Raw genomic sequence first — 8,826 nt, forward strand, 5'->3', positions numbered from 1 at the left:
TTGCGTTACCTCAAAGGCACTGTTGAACATGGTTTGTACTTCAGCAAGGGTCCTCTAACTCTAAATGCATACTGTGATTCGGATTGGGCTGGTGACCCATCTGATCGAAGGTCTACTACCGGCTATGGTATTTTCTTTGGCCCTTGCTTAATATCGTGGTGTGCTAAGAAGCAGAGTGTTGTAGCTCGATCTAGTACGGAAGCTGAATATCGAGCTCTTGCGATGGTGGTTGCTGAACTTTATTGGATTCGCATGTTACTAAAAGACTTGAACATTCCACTTACTTCACCTCCAACCATTTGGTGTGATAATCAAAGTGCCATTGCACTCGTACAAAATTTATTGAGGTGGATTTTCATTTCATTAGAGAAAAGGTGGTAAATGGTGATGTTTGCATTCAGTACATCTCTTCAGTGGATCAAGTGGGTGACATTTTCACAAAAGAATTAACATCCTCCCGATTTCAACTGTTGAAGGACAAGCTCATGGTTTGTGACCTCCCCATTGGCTTGCGCGCGGGGGGGGGTAGACAGCAACCTCCCCTGTGGTGGTGGTGGGGGGGGGGGGGGGGGTGTTAGACAGCAACCTTCCATTCTTATTCCCAATTCTCATAAAAGTACTAGCAATGTTGATTGATATTAGCAATGATGAAGGCTCCAAATCTGCCATATGTCCAGCATAGCAATAGGATTATCTGTAAGAATTATTTACTGTAATTTTGCTACATTAGAGGATGTGAACATTTCAAATATGTAAATATTGCTCCTATAAATACGTAGTAAACATATGGCTTTGGTATGATTTACCAAGCCCTTCTTATCATTTCTTTCACTATTCTGTAAGAAGCATGGATAACGACATCTTTATCATTTTGATATACTTGATTAAATTATTGATTTATTTTTATTTTTTTAGAGGAAAAACTGCCTCATGCATTCTATATATGAAATCACGAGCTTCTGGTGCAGCTTGGATCATATCTTCAGAATAATAAAGGTGAGGATTCTAGCTAATCCTATCATATTTATTTATCAAATGAACTTGGCATGACATTTTATCCCATTTGACCCCTATTTTGTGGTATCGAGAATAAGTGGAATGGTGTATTTTTGAAAAATGAATATTTGGGAAAGAATGAAATGTTTTTGATTTATGTGTAATATTATTTTACAGAAGAGTGTGTGGTTGAAAATAGGAGAGAATAAAATAAAATCTAATGGCAGCAAGGGGATGGGAGCTATATAAGAAACAACTGGGATTCTGTCTTTAATTTTTTGGGTCTGTGGAAAAGGTCTTGACAATAGTTTACCAGCGCCAAGCAGTATTTCGAATATGCCCAGTTACTCGCTGTTCTTCAACTATTACTGGTATGAGATTTCATTTTGTGCATTTAATTATGCCTCCAACAATATTGTTGCAGTTATGTTTTATACGATATGAGCAGTTAGCGACATGTATTTAATTTTGGGCTAGTTGCGTAGGATCCACTGTATTTCCGAATCTAGTTGTTCAACTCAATTAAGTAGGACTGGGATGGGATTTCATTTTTTATGATAGATATGTAACTTCTGGCTGAAAAGCGAGGATAAGTATTGGACAGCAGAGCTTTGATAGCTTGTGTAGTAGAAGTACTTACAAATATTGAAGGAAACACAGAATTTAAGGGGCTCACATCACATTGATGAAAGGTGAAGAATCATTTTTCATGTGATTTTTGAAAGTTCTAGGACGTCCCAGTTTTGTGACTTGAAGTGGGCTTGAAGATAGGAAATGATAGTGGCTAGGAGAACAGTTTTAGAAGAAGAGGGATACCTGGAGGAAGCAAGATAATGAACTGGGGAGATTGGAAAGCTTGATGATCTATGGCTGAATAAAGGAAAATGAAGGTAGAAGTGAAACTGCAGGGACTGGAATAAAAATTTGTTTTTTCCTTCTGCCTTTTGCTTCATGCCTGACAAGATAAATAATTGACTAAACCACACATACAATCACGCTGTATTCAGATTTCTTTTGTGCAAAATCAGTTCTGTTCTTTTTACGTTGGCATGTTTTTGCATCTTAATTTTAGCGGTTCTATTGTTTGGAAAGTTGCCTTTTTACACTTTAGAAAGCAAGGTGCAAATCAAGCAAGCTACATATCTCTAGATTTATGCTCACAATATTTTCCAGAGAAGAAAAATTGATTTATAGAGGAAGAATTCCCCATTGCAGTGCTTTGCATAGTTTGTTTGAATTGATTTGCATTCCTGTAAATGTAGTTATTATGTCTTACCATCACCATGCTTTTTCTTGTCCTTGATGTCTTTGTTCAGTATTGGAACAATAATATCTGTCTACGATTCTGTTACATAATATTTTTTGTTTGCAAGTGCCATTTAAAGCATTGACGTATTAATACATTGCTCTGACTGATGGCATCTTGTACTGGCCAATCGAGTTCTCTTATGCTATATTTTCCTTCAAACAGTTTGAGGAGTTATGGAGATAGCTTATGGGTTTTTACATCGAAGGAAACAAAGGAAGAATAATAGTTATATTATTGTTTGATGGAACTTTTGGGAGGCCTAATGGCACTCTTACTCAATCACATAGCATATTATTAATCTCCATTGTGCTTTTACGAGCTTATCCAATTGCATAAGAATTATTTTGTCTTTCGATTGATGAACTTGTCTCATATAACATATTTGTGATACATATCAGCATCTGTACATTTTTCTGTTGATGTCATATTATGCACAATATTTTTGGTTCTAATGATCACGTGTTATGGATTTATCATTGCTGGTCACACTGAGGCTGTACTTTCTGTTGCCTTTAGTTCTGATAGACGACAGTTGGCAAGTGGATCAGGTGATACAACTGTTCATTTATGGATCTAAATGCCCAGACTCCATTATTCACATGTAAAGGTTAGAATTCGTTTTCTTGTGTATGAGTTATGGCCCTACATGTTTACTTTTCATTTCCAAGCAATCGAATGGAAGTATACAATGTGTAGTACGTTTGTTTGAAATTGAAACCGAAGTTCAGGTAAATAAGTTGGCATCAAATCCTATAGCAAATTTATCGGGATTGTTCGAAGATTTCTAATTTAGTTTCCTTGTATATTAGCTTTGATGCATAGATTGTATGGCTATAGAATATCCAATCATATCCTAGGATTGAGGTCCTTTTGTTAGTTTCCTGTTCTAGGAATTTAGTCATCCTTTTGTACTCTCTTTAGAGCTGTAACCTTATTCATCAGCAGCAGTCGTTAAATTTTCTTCTACAATTTACCGTGGACTAACATTGAAGATGTGAAATTTTACTTGTCAGTGATGACTTACTGTATTGTGTACAAATTAATGATTTTCTGTGAACTTCATGCACCATGCATTCTGCTCACCTAACTGTTCCATATCAACTCCTTTGTTCCTGATTGCTTGATGAATAACTTCAGGAGTAGCCATCTTGAGTGGTTCTGTAATCTGGACTTGGAACCTGTAAACCTTTTCAACCAACAAATAGTTGTAAAAGTATCTCTTTGTTTGGATGGTGATTGCTTTTTACTTTCATAGATGGAAGCTTCCAAATTATGGAGCATTTGCACGTGTATGCATGCAAACATGAATACATGCATGCACCAAATTAACTTCCCACATCCTGTGATTCTGCCTCCTACTTTTCAAATTGAACATCCTTATCATATGTTCTGTTCTTTGTTGCTTGTGGCTTTAGAGTTATTCATATCCTTGTTCTGCTGTTTCAAGTTTCAATTATGGCCCTTGCTTCCCTTTCTTCTGTATATTTTTTGCTATAAGTTAATACTGAGAAATGCTTGTGGTGGTGTTATATTTCTCCTTTTCTTCAGGCCACAAAAACTGTGTACTTTATATCGCATGGTCACCAGATGTTAAACATCTTGTTAGTGGAAGCAAGGCTGGAGAACTTCAATGTTGGGATCCTCAGACTGGGAAGGCATCTGGCAATCCACTTACTGTGAGCTCATATAATAATTTTGCAGTAAAATGTTATTTCAATGTTCTAAATGTTGTCCTCGTAATCTCAGACCGATAGATGTTATTGAATCTCTCACACTTGATCTGCTAGACCTTATTATTCATAACTGTCTTACCTATGTGCTAAAAGAGCATTACATTTGCAAAGTGAAAACATTTTAGTCATTCCCTAAGAAGAGAACTGTGTATTCAAATAGTTACTTTCTCATTTATGTTCCTAGTAAGCAATCTAGTTTATGGTGGCAAAGCTGCTGCCCATACTTATAGACTAAAGAGAAGATAATAAACAGAAACTTTATTTAATATTATCTAATCACAGTCCTATTTCTCTGGCAACAGAATTTCTCACGTATTCACGCTAATGGAATGTATAAGTCCTTATATTTCTTATTGTACTTTGGGATGTCGTTATTCCTTTTTCTCTATATTTTATTTCTTCACGTCTCTTGAAAATTTCACCTTGGAGCCTAGTGACATAATTTTTGTCTCAGGGCCCCAAGAAATGGATAACCGGGATTTCACGGGGGCCATTGCATCTTAATGCTCCATGCCATCGCTTTGTGAGTCCAAGTAAAGATGGTGATGCAAGAATATGGGATGTTTCATTGAGGAAATGTGTTATGTGTCTTACTGGACACACAATTGCCGTAACCTGTGTTAAATTGGGTGGAGATGGAGTGATATATACCGGGTATGTTCTTCATGATTACAATTTATGAGTAATTGCTTGCGAAATGAGTTTTCGTACTGAGTAGCAGTAAACTAATCTGAGTGTTTGGTTACTGAAAATATGGGGATGCAATATTGATTCATCTTAATTTTTCCCTTCAAGAAAACATAATATATTACAAATGTAAGTTCTTTCCTTGTGAATATGATGCGATTTTGATCTGTTCTTCAGATGTGGTCATTATACATTTATACCCACTCAAAAACTCATTATACTTGCATGAAAATACTCTGCTGTTGCTTCGACAACGTTGTGTGATGAAAGATAAAGATAAACAACTAGTCTTTGTTCCAGCAAATTCATCTGTTCAATCAAGACATACTAAGTGATGCATATTTTTCTTCTTATAAGTTGAGGTCGTCAAAATGTCTATCGAAGAAAGAAATTTACACCATGTGTCCATCTAGAACTAATTTTTATGGCAATCCCAAAAGAGGCTATAGGAAATTAGGAATAAGAATTTTAATTTCTCATCGAAGGAATATCCCCCCCTTCTTTTTTCTCTGTTTCCTCTCCCTTTCCCTTCTCATGGTGCAAAGTATATAAAGAGGGGCTGAAGTACTTGATCTGCAATATGTTGAGAAGAATTCAGTATTTCATATTACATTTGCAGATCTCAGGATTGTACGAGTAAAATGTGGGAAACTTCACAAGGAAAGCTGATATGTGAATTCAAGGTACATGCCAAAATGTTTTAATTTGTTTGTTCACGAAGTTCTTCCATTTTTTGTTTCCCTTTTTGTTCGAACCTTTAAAAAAAGAGCTGAATGTCAACCTAGAATCCTGTGATCAGGTTTCTGGATTAATTATCTTTTCTCAACTTTGCCCGTTTACGTTCCTGTCAAATTATTGCTGTAGGATATATTGTCTATCTATAGACTGCACATTAGTCAAGAATTTTAGACCTCAATCCATGTGACTTTGATGTTTTGGCTATTTTCTCTTCCTCAACCAGTCCGCATCGTTTTGTTTTCTGTTACTGCGTATTTTTTTATTCTTCATGTTGAATACAGGGCCATGGGCATTGGGTTAATAGTCTGGCATTGAGCACAGAATACTTTCTTAGGACTGGTGCCTATGATCACACTTGTAAATAGTACTCATCTCTAGAGGACATGAAGAAGGTTATTGCTTGATCTTTGGAATCTTAAAAGCAAAGAAATAATAGATGAAATGACTTTATCCATTTTATTTTATTTTCTGCAATGATTTGCCTGTTTATTCATTTCCTTTTCTACTAATTATATAACGAAGGAGCCTTATGCCCAATCGATTTGGGGTTAGCTACATGATTCTTTTCTGCTACTCCATATTGTGTTGCTGCATCTATTGGAACACAAACTAGATTCTTAGCAACCTCAACGGATAGTCTTGATCTATCTCTCCATATCCTAACTGGTTCTACTAATTCATCATTCTTATGAATGAGAGCATGTTAAGTACAGGCATGATTCATGATACGTCCAGACCACTCAAGTCATCATTTCTTAATTTATCCTAAATTGGTGCTACCTCTGCTAGTTTTTTGTACACTAGCAATTCTTATCTTTTCCCTTTTAGTTTTACCATACAATATTTAGGGCCTATTTGAGCCCTATTTTTTTTTAGGGAAAATAGGTTTTGCAATAGTTTTTTTTTTGGGAGAATATATGGTTAAAAAATAGGGAAAAGTTGTGTTTACGTGTAAAATTATTTTATGGGAGAATGTGTGGTTGAAAATGAGTTTTGGAAAAAATAGAGCTCAAATAAAGGATTGCCAGTCTAATCATGGTACTGTAGAATTGACTAACCTTGTAGGTATCTTCCTTTTACACAAATATCTGGCTAACTGAACCAAACTAATCCATTTACATGTTTACCTTTTTTTAAATTTAAGAAAAATAGAAAAATGTTAAAAAAAAGCACTAATCTCATAACTATTTCTCTATTCCCTCTAATCTATAGTATTGCCGGTAAGTAAAAGAAGTAAAAATTTCCTTTCATAAGCTCATTATGTTATACTTCATATTTTTCCTACTTAGGCAGGTAGACTATATAATACATAAAAAAGCAACAAAATTTTTAAGTTTTTTGTTAATCTATCTCTATTAATCTGATTTTATTTCTTAGTCAATAGTTCTTGCCCTTGTTTGAGCCCCATTTTTTTGGGAAGAATTAATTTTTGAATAGTGTATTGATGGAAAATGTGTGGTTAAAAAATAAGGAAAAATTTTGGATTCGCGTGTAATATTATTTTGTTGAAGAATGTATAATTGAAATATTGTTAAAACACTGTTGAAAAATATATTTTTCCAAAAGAATGAGGCTCAAACAAGGGCCTTGTAATATTAAATTATTGGATTATTTTAGTTCTTGTAATTCAGGTAAGTTCAAAACTTGGACAATTTTTTTGAAAAAAATTCTATTTGGACTAAAAGTGAAAATCAACTAACCGAATTGAACCAAACCAAGTAGTTTGGTTTAAGAGATAGAGTGGGTCGGTTTGGGTTGAAATTCGTCCAAACTAACTAATTTAGTTTTGGTTTCGGATTGGAGTCGAAATCGACCAAAACCAAACCGCGCCCAAGCCTATCCTTTAGTGATGTAGAGGTGTCATTATTATTCTGATTCCTTTTACAAACAGCTTAGGGTAATGCATAAATTTCAGGTGGTTGCATAGTTTTCAAATGTTTGCAAAAAAAGACGGAAACTTTTGAAATGCTTTTCGTACAGCAAGTTTGTTTTTCTTCCAGTGGAAAAGTGGAGAATTGGCCTGCCTACTTCCTTCTTGTGCTCTGCCCTTATTCAGTTGTCACCATCCCTTTGGCTCAAAGTAAGAAAGCAGCCGTCTTGTCTGCTAGAGTTCATCAAGTTATTGCCCTTTTTATTAAATTTTTGCATTTCTTATTTTCCTGCTATTATTTTCAATTCTGCTCTTGTGGTACCAGGTAGCTTTAGAAAGGTACAAAAAAATGAAGGGCAATGCTCCTAAACGTTTGGTCCCAGGTTCAGATGATTTTACCATGTTCTTATGGGAACCTTTGTGTCAGCAAAAACCCCAAAACTCGTTTGACCGGTCATCAACAGGTATCATAGTTATCACCCTTGTTCTTCTCTGGTTTGTTGCAATGCATGATTATTGTTCCCCGATAGCTCTTTTATTTGGGTGGAACTCCAAATGGGTGATTGGTATTAGAATCGTCTTGTTCTTTTACCACATAATCGAAGATATTTTAGTTGCAAAAATTATTTTAGCCTCCATAACCATGTAGAAGTGTAAAATGCGGCCCGGGTGGATGTAGGAAGATCAATAAGGATAAGAAGATATATTGTTGCGGAAGCTCTCTCAAAAGGATCTTCAAACGGTGATTTTCCAGGCTCAATCCAACGTACCTTTCTCTACCAACAACCAATCCACACGGCTCCAAACCACAACCAAATTGATTCACCTTGGTTGCTATACAATCTTACCCACGTAGGACAAGAAGGGATGATGATTTATCGCCACAAAGGCTAGGAGAAGACACCACAAAGGTATACTATGAAAGAACCACCAATTGCACACGTTATACAAGCGTTCTGGACACTTCTGGACACCTTTTTCTCACACAAAAAGGGGGCAGCCAGGATTCACTAGTTTCTTCTCTCAAAATCACACACTCATCATCATAAAGAGGCTAGGGTTATATTCATATATATACTCTAGGGTTAGGCTTTAAGTTGGGCCATTAAAGGGATAAATGGGCCAAGATTCAAGCCATCCATAAGGAATACAATTGGGCCGGGTGTAGCTCATGGACTTGGTTGTTGGACTTATTTCATTCATCGGCCTATGCCTATGAAATAATATTAACCCACGTTAACATCATAGCCCGGGATTTATTGGGTATCAAAAAACCCAACAAATCTCCACCTTGATGCTCAATAAATCTGCAAGCAATCAAAACACACAGTTAACACTTGCATAATCAAGGTAGCCAATAAAATTGGATCACAGACCTTACCTCGTGTTTCTAACTTGAAACACATACCATACCTGCTCCATGTACTCACTGGGGCTAAGGTCAAAAAAACACCCAAGTAGAAGCAAATATTTAACAGTGAACAATCAAGAGC

At 35.8% G+C, this 8,826-nt stretch overlaps 1 pseudogene; it reads left to right on the forward strand.

Moving 5' to 3' along the window:
* Positions 1–1,224: 1,224 nt before the first annotated feature.
* Positions 1,225–8,826, forward strand: part of LOC111391926 — a 12,578-nt pseudogene continuing 4,976 nt past the window's right edge.

The sequence above is a fragment of the Olea europaea genome, unplaced genomic scaffold, assembly GCF_002742605.1.
Source record: "Olea europaea var. sylvestris unplaced genomic scaffold, O_europaea_v1 scaffold858, whole genome shotgun sequence".
Classification (NCBI taxonomy): domain Eukaryota; kingdom Viridiplantae; phylum Streptophyta; class Magnoliopsida; order Lamiales; family Oleaceae; genus Olea; species Olea europaea.